This window comes from Sorex araneus, chromosome 6, assembly GCF_027595985.1.
Source record: "Sorex araneus isolate mSorAra2 chromosome 6, mSorAra2.pri, whole genome shotgun sequence".
Lineage (NCBI taxonomy): Eukaryota > Metazoa > Chordata > Mammalia > Eulipotyphla > Soricidae > Sorex > Sorex araneus.
The window spans coordinates 44,781,220-44,800,617 of NC_073307.1; the positions used below are offsets into that span (position 1 = coordinate 44,781,220).

The following is a 19,398-nucleotide window of genomic DNA, read 5'->3' on the forward strand; positions in this document are numbered from 1 at the left end:
GGCCGACCCATGTTCGATACCTCCGCCCTTTTCGGAGAGCCCGGCAAGCTACCGAGAGTATCTTGCCCGCCCGGCAGAGCCTGGCAAGCTACCCGTGGTGCATTCGATATAGCAAGAGGACCTATCTTGCAATCTTGAGCCTGGTGAGACCACTAGTCGAATTCCCAACACTACTTCACATACCTATTGTCATCATCCCAGCGACTATTTTTTGTTTTTTTTTTGTAGGGGAGGGTCACACCCAGCAATGTCAGGGGCTACTCCTGGCTCTGCACTCAGGAATTACTCCTGGCAGTGCTCAGGGGACCATATGGGATTCTGGGGATTGAACCCAGGTCGGCCGCATGAAAGGCAAATACCCTCCTCACTGTACTGTCACTCCAGCCCCCCATTGACTGTTGTTGGGGACCCCTGACTCCACAACTAGTGGACTGGTGGATAGCAACCAATTGTACTTTCAACAATTATTGCAGCTATGACAACTAAGGGAAGGAAGTAAGATTCAATGAAGGATGATTAATTTGAACCTAACTACTATTGAAGCAACTTACTTCCGCTGAGAACTGTCATTTATTATCTGTTATTCTAAATTCTCTAAATATAAAGAGGAATCCATATTTTATCCTGAAACCCTCATTAGAAAGATGAGGAAACTGTAGCTCATAGATTTTCCATGGATAAGTGACTGTCAGATGGTATTGCCAGATTTAGAGCCAGACCTCTCTGATCCCACAGTCAAAATTCCTTCTGTTACAGCAACTTGTGTTAACACACATATGAAACACATGTGTTAATTGATTTCACATCATTAAAAGTCCACACATGTGACTGCTACTCTCATTGTTGAAGAATTTTCCAAGTTTTTTATTTTGTCGCCTTTAGTAAAGACAGACTAGATAAAAATCTAACAATGATTAGTTGGTGCTTCTCTGGAATTTACTTTGATGAGTAGCAAACCTGTGGACAGATATGTCAATTGATAGATTCTCTCTGCAGGCACCATAGACTGATCCTTTTGTGAGTGACTAAGTAGTTGTTATGTAAAAATAATATTGTAAGAATTGTTACATAAAGAATAATGATCTGTCCTTGGAAGGGCGTACTTGCATGGAAATGTGCTTTTGGAACAACAAATGAACGCTGACCAGTTCATCTCTTAAGTAAATTTATACTCTTGGTTCTTTTGGTAACTCAACTCTTGTTTGAACACAATCTTCTCCCACATTGGTTTTTGGTGTTTCTTGATACTTTTGGGAGAGAACTTGTGTTTATATCTGCGATGTCCCTCTCAAGCCTTCACGAATGTTCACACTCTCCCAATTCTCCATCCTCAGTGTTTCTTACTTGCTGGCTTACTAAATCTCAGAAGTCAGTAAGGCAACACTGTTGTCCTTTTACTCTTGCTTTTTTGTTTGTTTGTTTTTGCATCACATCCGGCCATGCACAGGGATTACTCCTGGCTCATGCACTCAGGAATTACTCCTGGCAGTGTTCCAGGGACCATATTGAATGCTAGGAATCGAACCCAGGTTGGCCGCGTGCAAGGCAAACACCCTACCCACTGTGCTATCACTCCAGCCCCAGAAAGATCTTTTTCACTGAAATGTCCATTCATCTTGACAAACAAGTGAATACACAGGGATACTATGAACTGTGTTAAACCAAGTGTTATCCTCTTGGAATCAAACACCAATTCAGAAGTATTTCTATTGCTGCTGACTGGCTCCCTGACTTATATCTCCATGTGCATGTGTGTGTGTGTGTGTGTGTGTGTGTGTGTGTGTGTGTGTGTGTACATACATCACTTGTATCACTTGTCTTCCCGTTGATCTTCGATTTGCTCGAGCGGGCACCAGAAAGGTCTCCATTTGTCCCTGTCGTGTGCTAGTGTAGCCCAATGATATCTGCTCACTCCAGGAACACGAAGAGCCTCAAACCGTTCATTCAGGGTTTTAAGGAAGAAGTATGACCATCTTGTTGGTGGGCATCCACACGGTCTTTTGACGTCCCGTGGAATCCAGTCAATAACAGCTCTAGTCCAGCGGTCATATCTGAATCACATTACATGTCCGGCCCATCTGATTTTTGATGACTTGGCAAACGAGACAGCATCCCTGATTCTTGATGGTTGACGGAGGTCGGAACTCCGGATTCCTTCTCTCACTTGAGTGAGATGTGATACTCCTAGCATAGCTCTTTTGATTCCTCTTTGGGATACCCAAACAGCATTCTCATCCTATTTGCGTAGGGCCCAGTCTCTGAGGTATATGTACATACATACACAAACACACTCATATATATACATATATATACATACATATATATACATGTATATATTGGGGTATGAGGAAGCATCTAGTGGTGCTCAGGGCTTACTCCTGGCTCTACACTTAGGGATCTCTACTGGTGGACATGGAGGACCATATGGATCAAACATGAATCTTCCATATCTGTTGTGCTATCTTCTGTCCCCTTTCATATTATATTTTATTGACAGAGCATCATATAGCTTTCCTGAGGATTTTGTGCGTTTTTAATGTGTAATTAATTAATGTAGGTTCTTCCTACTAAACTGTAAACTCCATGTGCGTAGGGCCATGTGTGCTTCTCTTTCAATTGTAAAAACAGCATGCAGCAGAAATATAAAGGCATGAACTCTGCCTAAAACATAGGAATAACTGATGAACCTAAAGCTCAGATTTACAAATAACATGGCAAACTGAAATACAGAGCATTAAGGTCCAAAGTGTCAGACCTACCTAGTCTTCTTGTTCTTGTTGATTAACCATTTATCATCCAAACCAGGGTCTTCCTGAAAATGATAAGCAAAACTCAAAACTCAAAACTGTTTAGGAAATAATAAGACACATCTCAATTTCATTAAAACTTTACAAGATAGTATGAGCCAAATATAGGAATTCTTGGGAGATATTGCAGGTTCAGTTCTAGACTGTCACAAAAAGCTAATATCATAATAAGGTAGGTTCCATCAAGTGTTTGGTTTCTCAGTACATGTAAAAGCTACAGTTATATTTGTCTGTGGTCTATTAAGTATGCAATAGCAGTATGTCTATATAATAATGTACATACTTCATTTTAAAATAGAATGGGGATGTGGAACACATACTTCACATGTATAAAGCTTTGGGTTTGATCCCTGGTACTAGAAAAAAAGAAACTGCTAAAAAAATTGCTAAAGACCTCAGATTTTAGAAATCCTAATCTTTTTGTAGCAGAGGGTTTTATTAAAAAATAACACATTATCTGCAAAGTGCTATAAAGCAAAGCACAGTGAGACAAGGCATGTCTGTAAACATCTCCATTCTAAGGGAACTCTAACCACGCGAACTTTCAGCATTCAGGGCACTAAGTAATTTGAAATGGTTTCAAGTATCCCTTTGTCTCAAGCATGTAGAAAATGTTAACAATGGTACTCAGACTGAGCATGTTGGGCAGAGATAAAACACCAATAGCAGAGGAAGAGAGATAGGATTCTGAGAACTGCAGTTCTCTTTATAAGATTCATTTCTTCAAAAGAACATGCAAAGTCATGATGGATTTGATTGAATCTAAATAACAGAACAAAGCCTCTTTCAGTTATTTAGAAGATAGGATTGTAAGACACATGCTGAGTTACAAAATACAGAATTCACAAAATACAGCAGGTTCCCCAAATAAGGGAAGACCATCTGCATTAAAACTGCGGCTATAAAATATGTGACTTCTTCATTTCAGTTTGGGAAAGGCATTTTGCCTCTGGTCATGCTAGTTGATTTCTTAAGTACCCACAGCAGCCTGTAAATCTATTTGGTGATGTGTAGGAGGCTTTCTGAGCTTTAGTGAATTATTTCACTCCATCTTCCCCAAACCCCAGGAGGTTGATGATGTTATAAGTCCCCATTCTACAGTCGAAACTCTGATTCAAAAAGATTAAGTAACTTGTCCAAGGTCTCCTGGATAATAAGGAGGTGAGACATCCCTTAATGGAAATGTCCAATTCCAGCTGTGTCTTGCTCCTCCGGCCTGCAATGAGGACCCAGGTCAGGGCTGCCCCACTGCACTCAGGTTATACAGTCTGACACAGGTCAGGGCAATACATATGGGATTAACTGACCAATCAGATGACAGAGAACAGCCTAAGGATGGAAGCTGCTTGAAATAGACTTAAGTACTTCAGAAAAGATGAGAGTTTGGGATAATAAAAATTATTTTCTTAGTACTTAGAAGGTTTAAAAAAGTATTTAAATTCATCAGAGCAAAAAAAAATTATTCCCAGTGCCTGTAAAGTGAAATAAAAGAGTGGTAGTACTCTGTGATCTCCCTATGAACTGGCTTTAATTTTTTGTACAATTTGACTTTCCTTCCCAACCATGTCTAGCTTAGTTAATTTTTGGCACCATTAGTCCTGTTTTTTGGCATAAATTCCAAGCAAGACATCAATGGGGTTTTGTGCTATTTTTGTTGTAAAATGTTTAATCCACAGACTTCATTTTTTTTGGCATTTTATAAATAAGGTAGAATATTAAACTGACTTTCCTTAGTTTTTGAATCTTTTCCATAGTTCCTTGAAACTCTAAATTGCATAATAAACATTACTTGTGAATTGTTACAATTAGACAATGCTCTTGTTAATCAAGAAGTCAAATGTTTTTCTGTGAATACAGCTTGGGAATTAGCATTCATTTCCAAATTATGCCCAATTTCTAGCTTAGTACCCTCTGTTATGACTTTTAATCAGATTTTAGACTGAAGATTTTAAAATGTGAGCAATGTACTTGTTTGTATTTAAAAAATAAGGAAAGTAAAATCATAATCCTTCCTATGGGGATAGTACCACTTGATTTGTTGATGTCAATTTTCTCTGGTGAATAATATAATTACTACAGACCAAGATGAATTTGTATTCACTTTATTGCCAGACATAAAAACAGATCTATTATGGTAGTAAACCAATGAGGAAAATTGCATAGAAAAGTTAAACAGTAAATCATTTTATCAAAATATCATTTGAATAGATGTTTGATTGTTTTTCCCTTTCTAAGGATTACCCAACTCCAATATGTTATAACTCAGTGTTTTCTAAATCCCCATAGGAATAAGATCACTATCTAATTAGGCAATCTGTGCTAATAATTGTCGTACAAAAAGAGTCTTGCAGAATGGAACATGGAAATGTTGAGGGAATAAAAGAAAAATTGTCAAAAAAACACAAAATGGAAATTTTATTCATCACCTTTATCTTTCTTGCTATAGCTGCAGAAACAGTAGCAAATATACAAGTTCCTCTCAGGGCCTCTGTGAAATGCTTATAGGAATTAATCCTTTTAAACCCCTCTTGGACTGATGCTTTTAAGACGTCTACTTTCCTATCGGAAGCTAAATCTTGATTGTAAAGAAAAGAACTGAGGAATAATGGTGCTTGCACAAACATTCATTCAAAAGCTATTTCTCTCCCCCACCCCCGACACACACACATTATTTAAACACTCAATCTAAGTTAGGTGGTTACTGGGAAAATTAAGGACTAACCAAACAAATGAGTTCATTACAGACATTTGATTCTTGGGTGCTCTTGACAGTCAAGATTACTGTGGATAATGTCTTCAGCGACTTTCTAACCACCATACATGGCTGTCCATGGTCCATGGGCTCATATACTGTCTCTCTTCATTGCTGTCTTTTTTCTTCCCTATGCATCAAACTGCCTCAAACTCAGTGACTTTAGCTAGCGTATACTATCTCATATTTTCTTAAGGTCAGGACTCTGGACCAGGCAAAGCTGCAATAAAAGTATGGCCAGACACACGGAAGTTTCTCACCCATAATCACCCGATCTTCCTGAGCCAAACGGGTTGAGCTGAATTCCAGTGGTCCCAGAACACTGAGGGGTCAGGGTGTCGGGGCTGGGGGAGAGGGAGGAGAGAAAGCGAGCCCTCAGCATCCAGGATCTGAACGAGAGCCGCTCAGCTACCCTTCGGGCCCACCCTCGGACCGCGGAGACGCGTGGCCAGAGGGTAGGGTCTGTGCAGTCCCCAATTCTCCCCAGCCGAGAGAGACCAAAGAACCTGTGGAAGGCCCCTGCTCGAAGCCTCTATCTTCAGGTCAATGAAAGGGAAAGTGGACAGACCCCAGGGCTCCCGGGTCTGGGGAGGGGCTGGAGGGGTCAGGAGGAGGAGGCTGAAGGTGATCAGGCATCTGAATCCAAATCATTGCTCTGGGCGAGGGGCAGACCGAGGTGGAAGGAATTCTGGAGAGGAGACTTGAGCTCTGAAGCCCCAAAGCTCAGGGTGGGAGGGGGGAGAACAAGGGAATAGAGTGTCTATAATTATTTTTATCTTTATTTTTGGAATCTAGCAGTAACTGGCAGCAGGGAGGGGATAATACAGTGGGGAGGGAGGGGGGAAGGCAGCTGACAAGGCCAGTTGGAACAGAGGACGGGCAGGACGGGCCCCTTGGTTTGGAAGGCGAGGGAACGGGCAGGAGTTGGCTGTCTGTCCAAGTCACTAGCGGGGCCCGTGCGTTCCTCCCCCCCACCCTGCCCCACCTTCCTCTGGACTCACTGTGCCTCAACGGAATGAGAAATCGCAGCACCCGCCACAGCCAAGAGATGAATTCTGAGCACTTACCACGGGCACTTTATGGACAAAAAAAAAAAAATACCTCTCGCTGTGGAACAGATAACCAGGGCACCAGAGCAGTGGTGAAGAGATGAGGCTTAGAGGAGGCGCGGGCTTCAGGGAACAAGTCTTCCCTTCTGCCTCCCAGCTGGACAGTGCCTACGCCAAGGAGTCAACCTCCTGTCCATGCCTACCCATACCTCGCCATCAGACCGCCTGGCTGCAGGCAAGGGCCCGCAGGAGGACAGGAGAGAAGGGGAAAAGAACCTTCGGCAAGACGATTTCTCTAAGCAGAGCCAGCGACGATGAGTCTGATTGATGCACAGCCCGAGCTGGAGAGATGATGGATGGAGGAGGTTTCTCTTCCCCAGGGCGTGACTCCCACCCGGTCCAGCCGGGGAAGGGGCGGCGGCATGTGACTGCCCTCGGGAAGGTGTCGTGGAGAGCTCGGCAACTTCTCCCTGCTCCCGACTGAACAGGAACGGGTGTGTGCTTGCCAAGCGGCCTTCCACGGAGCGGCTGTGCCAACCCGCTGCCTCTTCTCTGGCCCTGTTCTTCATCCTGCCTTCTACTCCTGATCTTCAGAGCGAGTTCCGTCTGACCGTCCGCCTTTCCTTGGTGGACGGAGCGGAGCGGAGAACGGAAGATGCCTCCTCCGAGGCCCCCATGTCCACGTACTTCACCTTGGCACGCAGCGGGGGCCGGGCCTTAGGTATCAGGTGACTTCCCTCTGCAAGTTCTAGAGAGCTGGGGCATTAGAGTTGGGGGACACTTAGAATATGTCCCTTAATACCACCAAATAAAAACCTTTGTCGGGGAGGGGGGGTGTCTTTCTCTTCTGAACATAAATCTAGGCGTTCAAGTCTCATTCCCCTGGTCCTCCCCACTCCTAAAAGAGGCATGGGGTGAACAGAGGCTTGGGGGCACAGCCCGGAGACCTATAGTGGAAGGTAGCACCCCCTCCGCCCACCTTATGACGTGTGTGGATCTGGCCAGTGCCCCTCTGATCATGACTAGTGTAATTATTATTCGTGTTATTTGTTACACCACGTGTGTGATCGCCTGTTTGTTAAGGATGTCTGAGGACGGGGCTCATAGGGGCACTGGCGTGCCAGGAAAGGACTTCTTCACTGAGACCGAGGCTTCCTGGAGGAACCATTGCAAAAGGCCATCGAGGCAGTTTTCGAGTTGTGTGACAGAGGGCAAAGATGGCCAGAGGGTGCTCTGAGTTTTGGGATGGTCACATGACACAATCCAGCACTTGAAAAAAAGAAAAGAAAAATAAAAGCAGTCAAAGAGTGGAAAAAAAAAAAAGTATGGCCAGAAAGGAGTTATCTTCTGTAGGCTGTACTGGGCGAAGGTCCACTTCCAAGTTTTTTGAGAACATTGGTAGAAGGGATTTTCCTGTGGTTTTAGCACTCTGGGCAGTTAGTATGTTCAAATTCAGCAAGGAGTGTGGCTGATAGTGCAGGCTAGCAGGACAGAGTTTAGAGCAGAGAAAAATAATCACAATGGTAAAGCTTAACATAGTCAAGTGTTTGACATCCCATCACTTTATCACACAGTGTTCTTTAGTCATTAGCTATACATCCAGCTCACTTGCAGGGACTGGAGATTATACAAGACATGAACACCAGGTGGTCTCAGGGGTGACCGTATAGTCTCTCCCAACCTCCCCCTCTAATTTCTTCTAAAGAAGTTGTTCTATGGGGCTGGAGTGATAGCATAGCGGGTAGGGCGATTGCCTTGCACGAGGCCGACCCGGGTTCGATTCCCAGCATCCCATATGGTCCCCTGAACACCGCCAGGAGTGGTTTCCGAATGCAGAGCCAGGAGTATCCCCTGTGCATCACCAGGTGTGACCCAGAAAGTAAAAGAAAAAAGAAAAAAGAAGTTGTTCTATGATAGACTCCTATACCAGTTTTTTCAGTGACCTAAACACAGCCCCAAACTTAAAGTCGGGAAAGAGGGAAGAAGGTGGGAACAAGGGATAAGGACTGGTTATTTCCCACTTAAGCAATAGGATTATTTCCCGCAGCCTTCTGAGAATGTTCTGCAAAGTATGATCTCATTTTTCTGCTTTCTTTCCCCTCATCCCCCAGAAGTCTGCAGGCCCACTAAAATGATCTGTCTGAAGAACAGGTGATGATGAAGTGAGACAAATAGCTATTAGCACACTTACTAATCAAGGTCTTGTTTGCAGTTCACTTGTGAACCAAAAGTACCTATGCTTTAATCAAGGCGTTAGATTTGCTAGCAGGCTTCATCATCTGAGCTGAGAGTTCACCTTTTTATCTGACTCACACATCCTAGTATGTTTGGGAATCATGTTTTTCTTTCCTGACATGATCATTACAGGAAAAAATAAAATCTTTCTCCAGGTAATCATTTTCATTAGTCATCACTGAGTGACAGGTGAGCTCCCGAGGAATGACTGTGGCTGGCACAGTGACACCTGAGTTTTCTGAAGCCTGTGGGAATGAGTGACCCAAGGGAAATGCTTTTCAATTCCTGACAGTGTTTGCATTTTCCTGCTAACCAACAGCTTTGAACTGTGCTACAGCTTTACAACTCACTTATTTTCTTTTTACTTAAGGAAGAGTGACCCTGTAATGTGCATATACCAAGAACTGGGCTCACCTTAATAATTTACACACATGCCCTCATTCGATTGTCAGCGACACTGACAGGGTTAAGTAACTGGCACAATATCATTTAGTTCCTGTACTGAAGCAGGATTCAAAGTAGGTCAGTCCGCTTCAAGGACTCTGCTCTAAGTTTTACACTTTTTAAATTGAGGGGTTGTTCCTCAGCAGTCCTCAGGGGTCTAGAGCCTGTGCCTGGCAATACGCCTTCCAGGTGTAAGGGCCAAATGCCACAGTGCTCAGATTTGGCAGTTCTGGGCATCACTAGAGGCAGCCAGGTGGTGCTCAGCAGCCACTGGAGTCATACTCTGGTGTGTGGAGAACCATGCAAGGCAGGGATTGAACTCAGGATCTCAATTATCCAAGGTATCTGTGCCAGCCCTTTGAGCAATCTCTATATTAGTACTTTTATAAAATTATACTCAAGGTTAGTTCATCTATTTAGTGCTGGGACCAGAGAGATAGTACAGCAGACAGGACATTTGTATTGCCTGCAGCCAACCCCAGTTCAATTCCAGGCATCCCGTATGGTCCCCTTCATGTCGTTGGGCCCCATGGGTGGCTTATGTGAAGAGGGGAGGAGAAATACAGTCACTTCTCTCCATCTGCTTCTGCCAATCAAGACCCAGGGTTACTGGGTTCTTGTCTCGCCTCACAGAAAAGAATTTCAGAAATAGGTGAGCAGTGAAGTAAAAGAGATTTTATTTTAAGGGTTTTTGAAGGAAAGGAGGGAGAGAGAGAGTATGAGAGAGAGAGATAGAGAGAGAGAGGGAGAGAGAAGAGAAAGAGGGAGAGTGTGAGAGAAAATGTGTGAGAGAGAGAGGGAGAGAGAGAGGAGAGTGAGAGAGACAGAGAGAGAGAGAGAAAGAGAGTAGAGCGCTCAAGAGAGAATGCAGGCTTCTCCAAGGGCGGAGAGACCCCCAACACACATCTCAGCACTAGATATGAAAGGATGAAAGTACACATCTCAAGAGGGGAGATGTGGGCAATACATGTGCTCAGCCACGTGGGCGCAAGCAGCACATGGACTCAGGCGGCATATACATGCACCTCCTTTGTTCAAGGTGGCTTTTTCAGAGTATCTTCTCGGGATGTCTTGCTCTGAAATGTTCTGAAGTCTTCTCTGGGCTGAATTGCTTAAATTAATCAGATTAAGGGAGAGGTCCTAGGGTATTCGAGGAATTTTCTTCATGAGGAGGGGTCTGATCTTCTCAGGTTCCGTTGCTGGCGTCAGGTGGGGGTCTTATCAAGCCTTAGTTCCTGTTTTATGCAAAGTTGGCCTTTGCAACTTCAGAACTATTACTTCCCAGGAAATTTACTCCCATTATCAGATAGCTGTGGCATTTTAAATAATATTTCAAGGCCAGAGAGATAGTGCAGCAGGTACGGCACCTACCTGCCTTGAACCTTTCTGACCTGGGTTGGATCCCTAGATCCCCATATAATCTCTTCCCTCTGCCAGTAGTACACCCTAAGCAAAAGTGGGTGTGGCCCAAAAACCAAAACCAAATTTAAAATGAAATATTTCTTTAGTTCAAGGTATTTTAAGTATCTGCAAGGGAAGCTAATCTATTACCATTGATCCGAACAGCAGACTTGGTATGATAAAAGCAAGGCTAATTATAGACAATCTGATTAGTTATCTTGAATGTGTCCCACTAGCTGCTGGCATTTTCCTTTTAGCACATTCACACTTTTTTCCTGGTGGAATGGTGGTTAAAAACTTGCCCTTTCTTTTTGTTTTGGTAAATCTTTTCTTCAGTAGATCACAAGCCCTAATGAACATTCTCTTTTTCTAACTCCCAAGGTGGAAGAACCACTTGATCCTCAAAAACAAAACTGCAATGCAGTAATGAGGAGCTCAGGTTGATCTGTTCTATTCAGCACCTGCTCCCAAGCTACCAAATAATGAATGAGCATGAATTACATATTGTGAAAACAGGAGAACCTGTCTTTGTATTACGCTTCAGAAGTTTCTAAGGGAGTTTTGAAATGGCTTCTGATATAAGGCCTCTCATTTGTGAAAATCCCTATTGAAAAGGCAAAGAGCTACTTGTTTACAGATTAGTCTTTAACTAACCTTGCTGAGCTCTAATAACTTCTAATAAGGTTAAGAATTTTGTTAATATGCAACCAAGGACTTGCTCCAAATTAAATCTGACTTTGTCAGGTATATATTTTAGTTCAGTGTTTCAGTTTTGTTTATTAACACCTAGAATCAGTCAGTCATGCACCAGGCACAGCTCTGTGCTTAAAAGTTTGAAAAATGAAAATATGGTTTCTGTTCTCTTAGAGTTTATAGTTTTGTTGAGGAGGAGTGAAGAGAGAGAGGGAGGGAGAGAGAAGGAAAGAGGGAGAAGAGAGTGTGGGAGAAAGAGAGGGAGAGAAGGAGGGAGAACAAAAGAGAGGGAGGGAGGGAGGGAGGAGAGAGAGAGAGAGAGAGAGAGAGAGAGAGAGAGAGAGAGAGAGAGAGAGAGAGAGAGAAACAACCAGATTATGTGTAGTGCATCATGGGAAATGAACAGAGAGCTAAGGAAGAGCATTCAGTATTATGACTGTGGCCACTTACCTGGCACTGAAGCAGAGCTGGCTGTTAATGACATTTGCAGGTGGAAGGCTATGATGCCCAGGAGCAGAAAGAGACCTTTGTGGTTGGGACAGTGAGAATGATTCAAGAAGGCTTGGGAGAAGTCAGGTGAAGCCTTATGACTTTGCTAAGATTAACCAATGCTCCAACTCCATCTTCCCCTTATCTGGGCTACAGAGCCAATCAGGTAGAGGCACAGAGATTTGAATTCTCCATTTAGAAATCAGGATACAACATTCACAGTGGGTGGTAAGAAAAGAAAGATGGAAATAGAAATTGGATTCCACCTGCTAGTTCAAATATTAGTGCATGATAGAGCTGGTGAGATGGTTACTCCAACATTTTCATTCAGCAGATAAAGGATCAGCGTTTTTTGTTCTGGGATCATAGCCAGTGGTGCATAGGGATCATGTAATGAAGGGTTTGAGGCTCTTCCTGTTCCTGTTCCTGGAGCCAGGGGTGCATAGGGATCATGCCTGGTGGTGCTCAGAGGACAAGCTGTTCTTCCTCGGGATTGAACTGGGATTGGCTACATGCAAGGAAAGTGCCTTAACTCCTGTACTATGTCCTCCCCCCACTCCCGCCTCGGGGATAGGGGGAAGAGACTAGATAGCAAATATTTTTGCCTTTGCAGGCTCTGCAGTCGCTGTCATAGTTCATTAATACTGTCATTGACAGGAATAATATATAAACAAATGATCATGTCCATGTTCTAATGAAATTATTGAAATTTTATTTTTACATAATTTAATGAACTCTCAATATTTTTCCTTTATTTTTTTTTTGGTCATAAATATAAAAACTGCAACCACGGACGGAGATGGCCCAGTGGTCAGGAATGCATACTTTGCATGAGCTGGGACCCAATTTTGGCCCCCAGTAACCAGCAAGTGTGTTCCTGATGCCCCCCACCCCCAGTGTTTCTGGGCCCTTATTCAACTATCATGGAGTCTGAGAGTATTGAGTCATCCAGCTCTGAGTGTTGGCTGAGCACTGCCAGGCGTGATTCTGGGGGCCCCTAAGCATTTCTTAAGAACTCCCAACCAGTTTTTTTTTTATGAAAAACTAAAATTATAGCTCACAGCCCTTATAAAAGCATAAAATATGCTGAAGTTAGCTCATAGGCTCTGGCATATCACCCCTGTTACAGATTATAAAACCAGGCCCAGAAAAGCAAGAGATAGGTTTAAAATCACAAAGCAATTCAGTAACAAGGATAGGGCAGAAAAGGATGCTCTTGATATTGAGATAATATTTTTAAGTGTGTTTTCACTGGCAATAAAAAGCACCGTAATGCTAAGAAATGTAATATTTTAGTTCAAGTAAACTAAAAGGGTGCACATGTGTATTTTAGAAAATCAAAAGGGGGGGTTGTAGGAAAGTTTTGTAGAAAATAAAAACCTGGTGCTACTGTTTTCTTTCTAGTCTATTTGTGGGTCATCAACATATACTGAAGTCTTGTATAGAATTGTCACAACATAGAAACAGTGTCAAGCATGCTTACACTCTTGATCTCAGAGACTTTGTGATGATAGCATGAAGATAATCTGCAGCTCAACTATGTTAAGGACTTAATTGCTATGGCATAGGCCTGCCTACAGCAAGACTGTGCCTGATGTTCAGCCTGTGCAGTAAATAGACAATGAGGGTTGTAACACTGGCCCACCACCATGGAAAGCTACTTTGCATATCTGTCTTTCATTTATCAGTGAAGTAAAGATAATTAGCCAAGAAAGTTGACAATGTTTTATTGACCCATAAAGACTTGTTTCATCTTTTTTAACTGTGCGTTTCAATTATGCATTTTTTCTGTGATTTTTTTTAGTGACACAACATTGACTTACATGAGTATTTAGTGTGCATGCTCTTTTGTGTTTTTTTTTACTTTTTTATTCATTTATTTTTAAATAATTTACTTATTTTTTAATTAGTGAGTCACAGTGAGGGTACAGTTACAGATTCACACATTTTCGTGCTTGTTTTTCCTTTATGCAATGTTCGAGAGCCCATCCCTCCACCAGTGTCCATTCTCCACCACTTATGAACCCAGTATCTCTCCCACCCCCCTATCCCGTCCCCCCAACCCCGCTCCGCCTCTGTGGCAGAGCATTCCAATTTGTTCTCTCTTTCTCCTTTTGGATGTTGTGGTTTGAAATAGGGGTATTGAGTGGCCATCATGTTTAGTCTCTAGTCTACTTTCAGCGTGCATCTCCCTCCCCGCTCGGATTTCCAATCACATTTTACTTGGTGTTCCCTTCTCTATCTGGGATGACTTTCCCCCAGCATGTGAGGCTAGCTTCCAAGCCAGTGTGCATGCTTTTTTGTAATGAAAAATTAACAAATAAGTATCTTTTGAAACAAGCAGGTACTTTAGAACTTAATAAAATAGGCATATTAAATTTTGTAATACTGCTAAAGTATACACAGATGTTAAATAATAATGCTGTATACCTGAAACTTGCATAGTATTGTAAACAGTGGTGCCTTAGTAAAATGTTATTTTAAATAAAGGTAATTATGCATAAATTGCAGGCTGAAGTGAGGATAAATTCTATGTACATACAAGAGAAAGTGCTAAATAAACTAGAGCTATTCATATTGATACATATATCAATTTGCCTTTACTCCATCTTTTTTGCATAGCTTATATGAGGAATATTTACATTCTTTCTCATATACCCGAATGCATTACCATAAAAACTACACATTTATCATAAAAAATGCAACCATATGGAAAACAGTATCTTTAATATATGCCAGGGTGGAGAGGTTCCAAGGGGCTTGGGAATAGTCAGATCAGGGTCCGAGCTGGGGCTCTTATCAAGTTGCAAGCCATATCACTGTGCACAAATCAATAAACTCTGAGATAACTCTTTCTACTTTGTAAAATGAATTTAACAATAGGATCTACAATAAGCAGAACTCTGGGGAAGTTCTTACTGAATGCGCATTGCTGATCAGAGGGCCAACCTGCCTGCTGGTCTGGTCTGCACACAGCGGGGGAGAGCGGATGGGAAGGTGAGAGCCAGTGAGTCCTGCCTTCTCTCAAGGCTGAGTGCTCCATGCATGCTCCCGTGCTCTACATAGCAAACGGAGGCTGCGTTTTCTGTCACTTGGAACAAGACTCTTTTCTAACATCACCCTAGTTCATCGCAGCCCTCACACACTACCATTGCCCGGCATCTTTGCCCATTTAAACCACTGGACCAGTACATCACCTTCCAAATCCCTTTTGGCTTCAGTACCTGCAGAAACATCTCAGCTGACTTTCTCTTCATCGCACTGTCCTCTGCACAGCTTCAACTTCTTCCCTGAAGGGTTGTCCCCAGCATCAGGCCTTCCCTGTCTGGACCCCTTTAGATAGTGGAGCCACATGCTCCCTCCCGTGACAGTTCTGTGACCCTCTCCTTCACGAGCTTTAAAAGACTCAGGACTCTGTGTTCAAACTGTCAGTAGCTTCCAGCTTAAAAAGCTCTTTAACTTCCATTTAGACATGGAGAGTATCATGCTAAGTGTCAGAAAGAGAGGGACAGACATAGAATTCATTTATGTAAATATTCATTTATGTAATATAAAATAACATTCATTTATGTAATATAAAATAACATAATATGAGACTGACACCCAAGAACAGTAGACACAAGGGTCAGGAATATTGCCCCATGTTGGAAGCCTGTCTCATGAGCTGGGGGAGAAGGCAGCTGGAATAAAGAAGGGGTCACTAGGACAACAATGGTTGGAGGGATTGTTCAGGATGGGAGATGTGTGCTGAAAGTAGATAAAGGACCAAACGTGCTCACCTCTCAGTACCTGTATTGCAAACCATAATGCCCAAAGGTAGAGGGAGTTTATGGGAGAAATTGTCTGCCCTGAAGGAAAGGTGAGGGTTGGAAAGGGGGCATATACTGGGGACATTGGTGATGGAAAATCTGCACTGGTGGAGGGATGGGTGTTTTATCATTGTATGATTGAAACTCAAACATGAAAGCTTTGTAACTGTATCTCAAGGTGTCACTGTCACTGTCATACCGTTGTTCGTCAATTTACTTGAGCGAGCACCACTAACATCTCTATTACACTCAGCCCTGAGATTATAGCAGCCTCTCCTTACTCGTCTTTCCAAATGATTGGAGTCTCTTTCAGGTTCAGGGGAATGAGACCTATTGTTACTGTTTTTGGCACATCAAATATGCCACGGGTAGCTTGCCAGGCTCTGCTGTGTGGGCAGGATATTCTTGGTAGCTTGTTGGGCTCTCCAAGAGATATGTATATATCTTTTACTATATTTGGGATATGAATACGCCATGGGGAGCTTGCAAGGCTCTCCCATGTGGGCAATAGACTCTTGGTAGCTTTTCAGGTTCTCCAAGAGGAAGAACAAGGCTATTAGATGCGCAAAGCAGTTGCATGCTTCCAGGAGCTTGGTCTTATAGTTGGCCATTGGTGGGATTACACAGCGCTGGGGGACAGTTGGTGTGGCTGCCAAGCTACTGGAAAATGAAGAATCTGGGTGGAGAAGGCCCAGTCCCAATCCAAGCAGGCTTGGAGATCTCAGCCCTGGGTCCCGCATATCTGGGTTCCTCTGCCAGTCCCTTCATGGGTGAGACTCATCTGAAGGAATCTCAAGGTAATTCAATTAAAAATAAATAAATAAACCTCCAAATAATTATCTGTAAGAGCAGGATAGTAAATAATATTTACACCACCAGGAAAAATTTGGCTGGGGTGATTAAGTGAAATGATACATGTGAAACATTTATTATTATGTTTTGCTTTGTTTGGGGGTTCACACCTGGCAAGTGCTCAGGGATTACTCTTGGCTTTGCCCTTAGGGATCACTCTTGGCGGGGCTAAGGGAAACTATATGAGGTAGTAGGGATAGAATTCAGATCCATAGTGTGCAAGGTAAGCACTTTACCCACTGTAATATCTCCCTGCCTCCATAGTTTCTAATACACAATATGTATTTGTATACATATAATATTCACAATATATAATCAATTTTTATGTTCTATTCTGTATTTTTATTTTAAAGCAAATGTTCCAGAATGTGCATTATTTTTATTGTTATTTTGCCAGACATAGGTCTTGTAGACAAATCCTCACTGGTTTGTTTCTAGAGTTTCTAAAATCAACCAGAGGCACCTTTGGCTCTGGAAAGACTCAGATATTCTCACTACTTAATTTTCTTAAATTCTCTTGGTGCCTAGGAGAGTTCATTTGTTTCATTTTTAAGTAGCAAGTTTATTTTTCTTACTGTTAGGGAGGATATGATTAGTTCTGGAGCCAGAATGCAGCTAATTTTCTTTTCTCCTTAATTAAAAAAGTAGCCTCTCCTGAGAGTTTATCTTTATTATCCCACAGACCACAATTGATCTTGTTCCTTCTTGGGTTTCTCTTGCTTTGTAGATTTGCTCCCTTCCCCTAAGGAGTACATTTCTTAATTGGACTAGAGCGGTAGCACAACGGGTAGGGCATTTGCTTTGTACTCAGCCAACCCAGGTTTGATTCCTCTGTCTATCTCGGAGAGCCCGGCAAACTACCAAGAGTATCCTGCCCCCACGGCAGAGCTTGGCAAGCTACCCATGGTGTATCCAATATGCCAAAAATAGTAACAACAAATCTCACAATGGAGAAGTTAATGGTGACTGCTCAAGCAAATCGATGAGCAATGGGATGACAGTGCTACAGTGCTCTCTCCTTGAGGTGAGTGAGACCCAAGATTTAAGTTTATTCTGTATTCAGGAGATTTGAGTTTATTCTGTATCTGTAACTGATTTGATTCAGTTCCTCAATGCCCTTATCTTTACTTCCTTGCCTGTAGAGTGTGTAAATGTGGTGTAGGTTTCTTCTCTGTGGATTAAAATGAAAACTGTTAAATGAGCTCTGGGAAATGCTACACTGGAGGATGCTAAACTACCATCTAATTATTTTGTTTTCAAAGGTTGTGGGATACTTAAAACTCTAGAATTTCTAGAACTGTGGTATATAGAACCCTGCCTCTCACTGCACTTGTATACAGTTGGGAATCTGTAATGACAGGAGAAGAGTGACTCATATTCCTGGAACAATAGAATTGGAATTGTATGAAAATTGGAATTTTAATGAATTAGAATTTTATATTGAGAATGCATAATATGGGATTCAGTTGGGGACAAGAGCTACATGATTTTTAAATATGTCTGTCATAGGAGCTATAAAAAATTGAAGGGTAATAAAACTCACCTCGGTCCATTGTATGTAAAGGTACTCCTTTCTCTCCTAAAAAGATACACTATTAGAGAAAGAAACTGTATCTCATACTCATGGGTCATGTGATCTCCACTATGTTTGCAACTTGTCACACCTCCTTGAATAAGCAATTTAAACTCTGCACAATCCCTTCTTCAACTGCAAAAATACATGTAAGATCAAAATTACAGAGCTGTTGTGAGGAATAAATGATCACTTGTCTATCAGATGCCTGCCATATGCTTGCAACAGTTTGGAATATACATAATGGCTTAATCCTTTCATATTAGTTGTGGGAAGTATAGCAGTTTGGAAAACTTTTCTCAAGTCTCTTTAAGTATCTGTCCATGTCCAGAATGGATCATTCTTGATACTTTTCTCTCTGAACATAAAAGTATTCTTTGTCAATGCAGACAGATACTGCTAATTAAAAAATATATATATACATATATATATTATGTATATATAGGTTGCCAAGCTTTGCACTTAGCTGGCACCTTGCTTATTTTCTTTTTTTTTGCTTTTTTGATTCACACCCATCAATACACAGGGGTTACTCCTGGCTCTGCCCTACTGCTGTGCTATCGCTCCAGCCTACATCCTCACCACCTTGTTCATTAATATATAATGGAGTAAGACGATATATTGGTATGACAAATGAAAGCCAGTAATGTGAAAAATAAATATACATGTATGTTTCACTGGCAGCACTCGCTGTAGTGTCCTAGAGCTCTCATTTCCTTTAATTTTCTGATGACTGCTGTAACTTCATTTCCCTCCAGCATTTCACAGAATTGAATAAATTCTGTGAAATGCTGGAGTTGAACAAAAAAGCATCAGCTCTAAAGTAAAAGAGAAGATTTGGGGGTTAAGGTCCTTGCCTGCACGCAGTTGACGCTCGTTGATCCCTGGCACCACTTAGTCTCCCAAGCTCCTCCAGGAACATCCCCTGCACACAGAGTCAGGAATAGCTCTCAAGCCTCATCAGTTGTGTCTCAATGGCTTCCTCCAAAACAGTCAAACGATTATATGTCTTGTTATGAGATGAACACCCAAGGACAGTAGAAACAGGGACCAGGACGAATGGTCCATGGTTGGAAGCCTTTTTCAAAGGTTAGGGGAGAGAGCAGTTGGGATGGAGAAGGGACCACTATGTCAGCAATGGTTGGAAGGGGTTGCTCTGCATGGGAGATGTGTGCTGAAAGGGGTAAGGGACCAAATATTATGGCCTCTCAGTATCTGTAATGCAAATTACAATGCTCAAGAGGAGAGAAAGGGAGAGAGAGAGAGAGACAGAGACATAGACAAAGAGAGACAG

The 19,398-nt window shown here is 42.4% G+C and overlaps 1 protein-coding gene across 1 annotated transcript in view; it reads left to right on the plus strand.

Moving 5' to 3' along the window:
- STK32A (serine/threonine kinase 32A) overlaps positions 1-19,398 on the plus strand; it is a 132,316-nt gene that overhangs the window by 58,813 nt on the left and 54,105 nt on the right. The gene's annotated exons all lie outside the window — the stretch shown is intronic.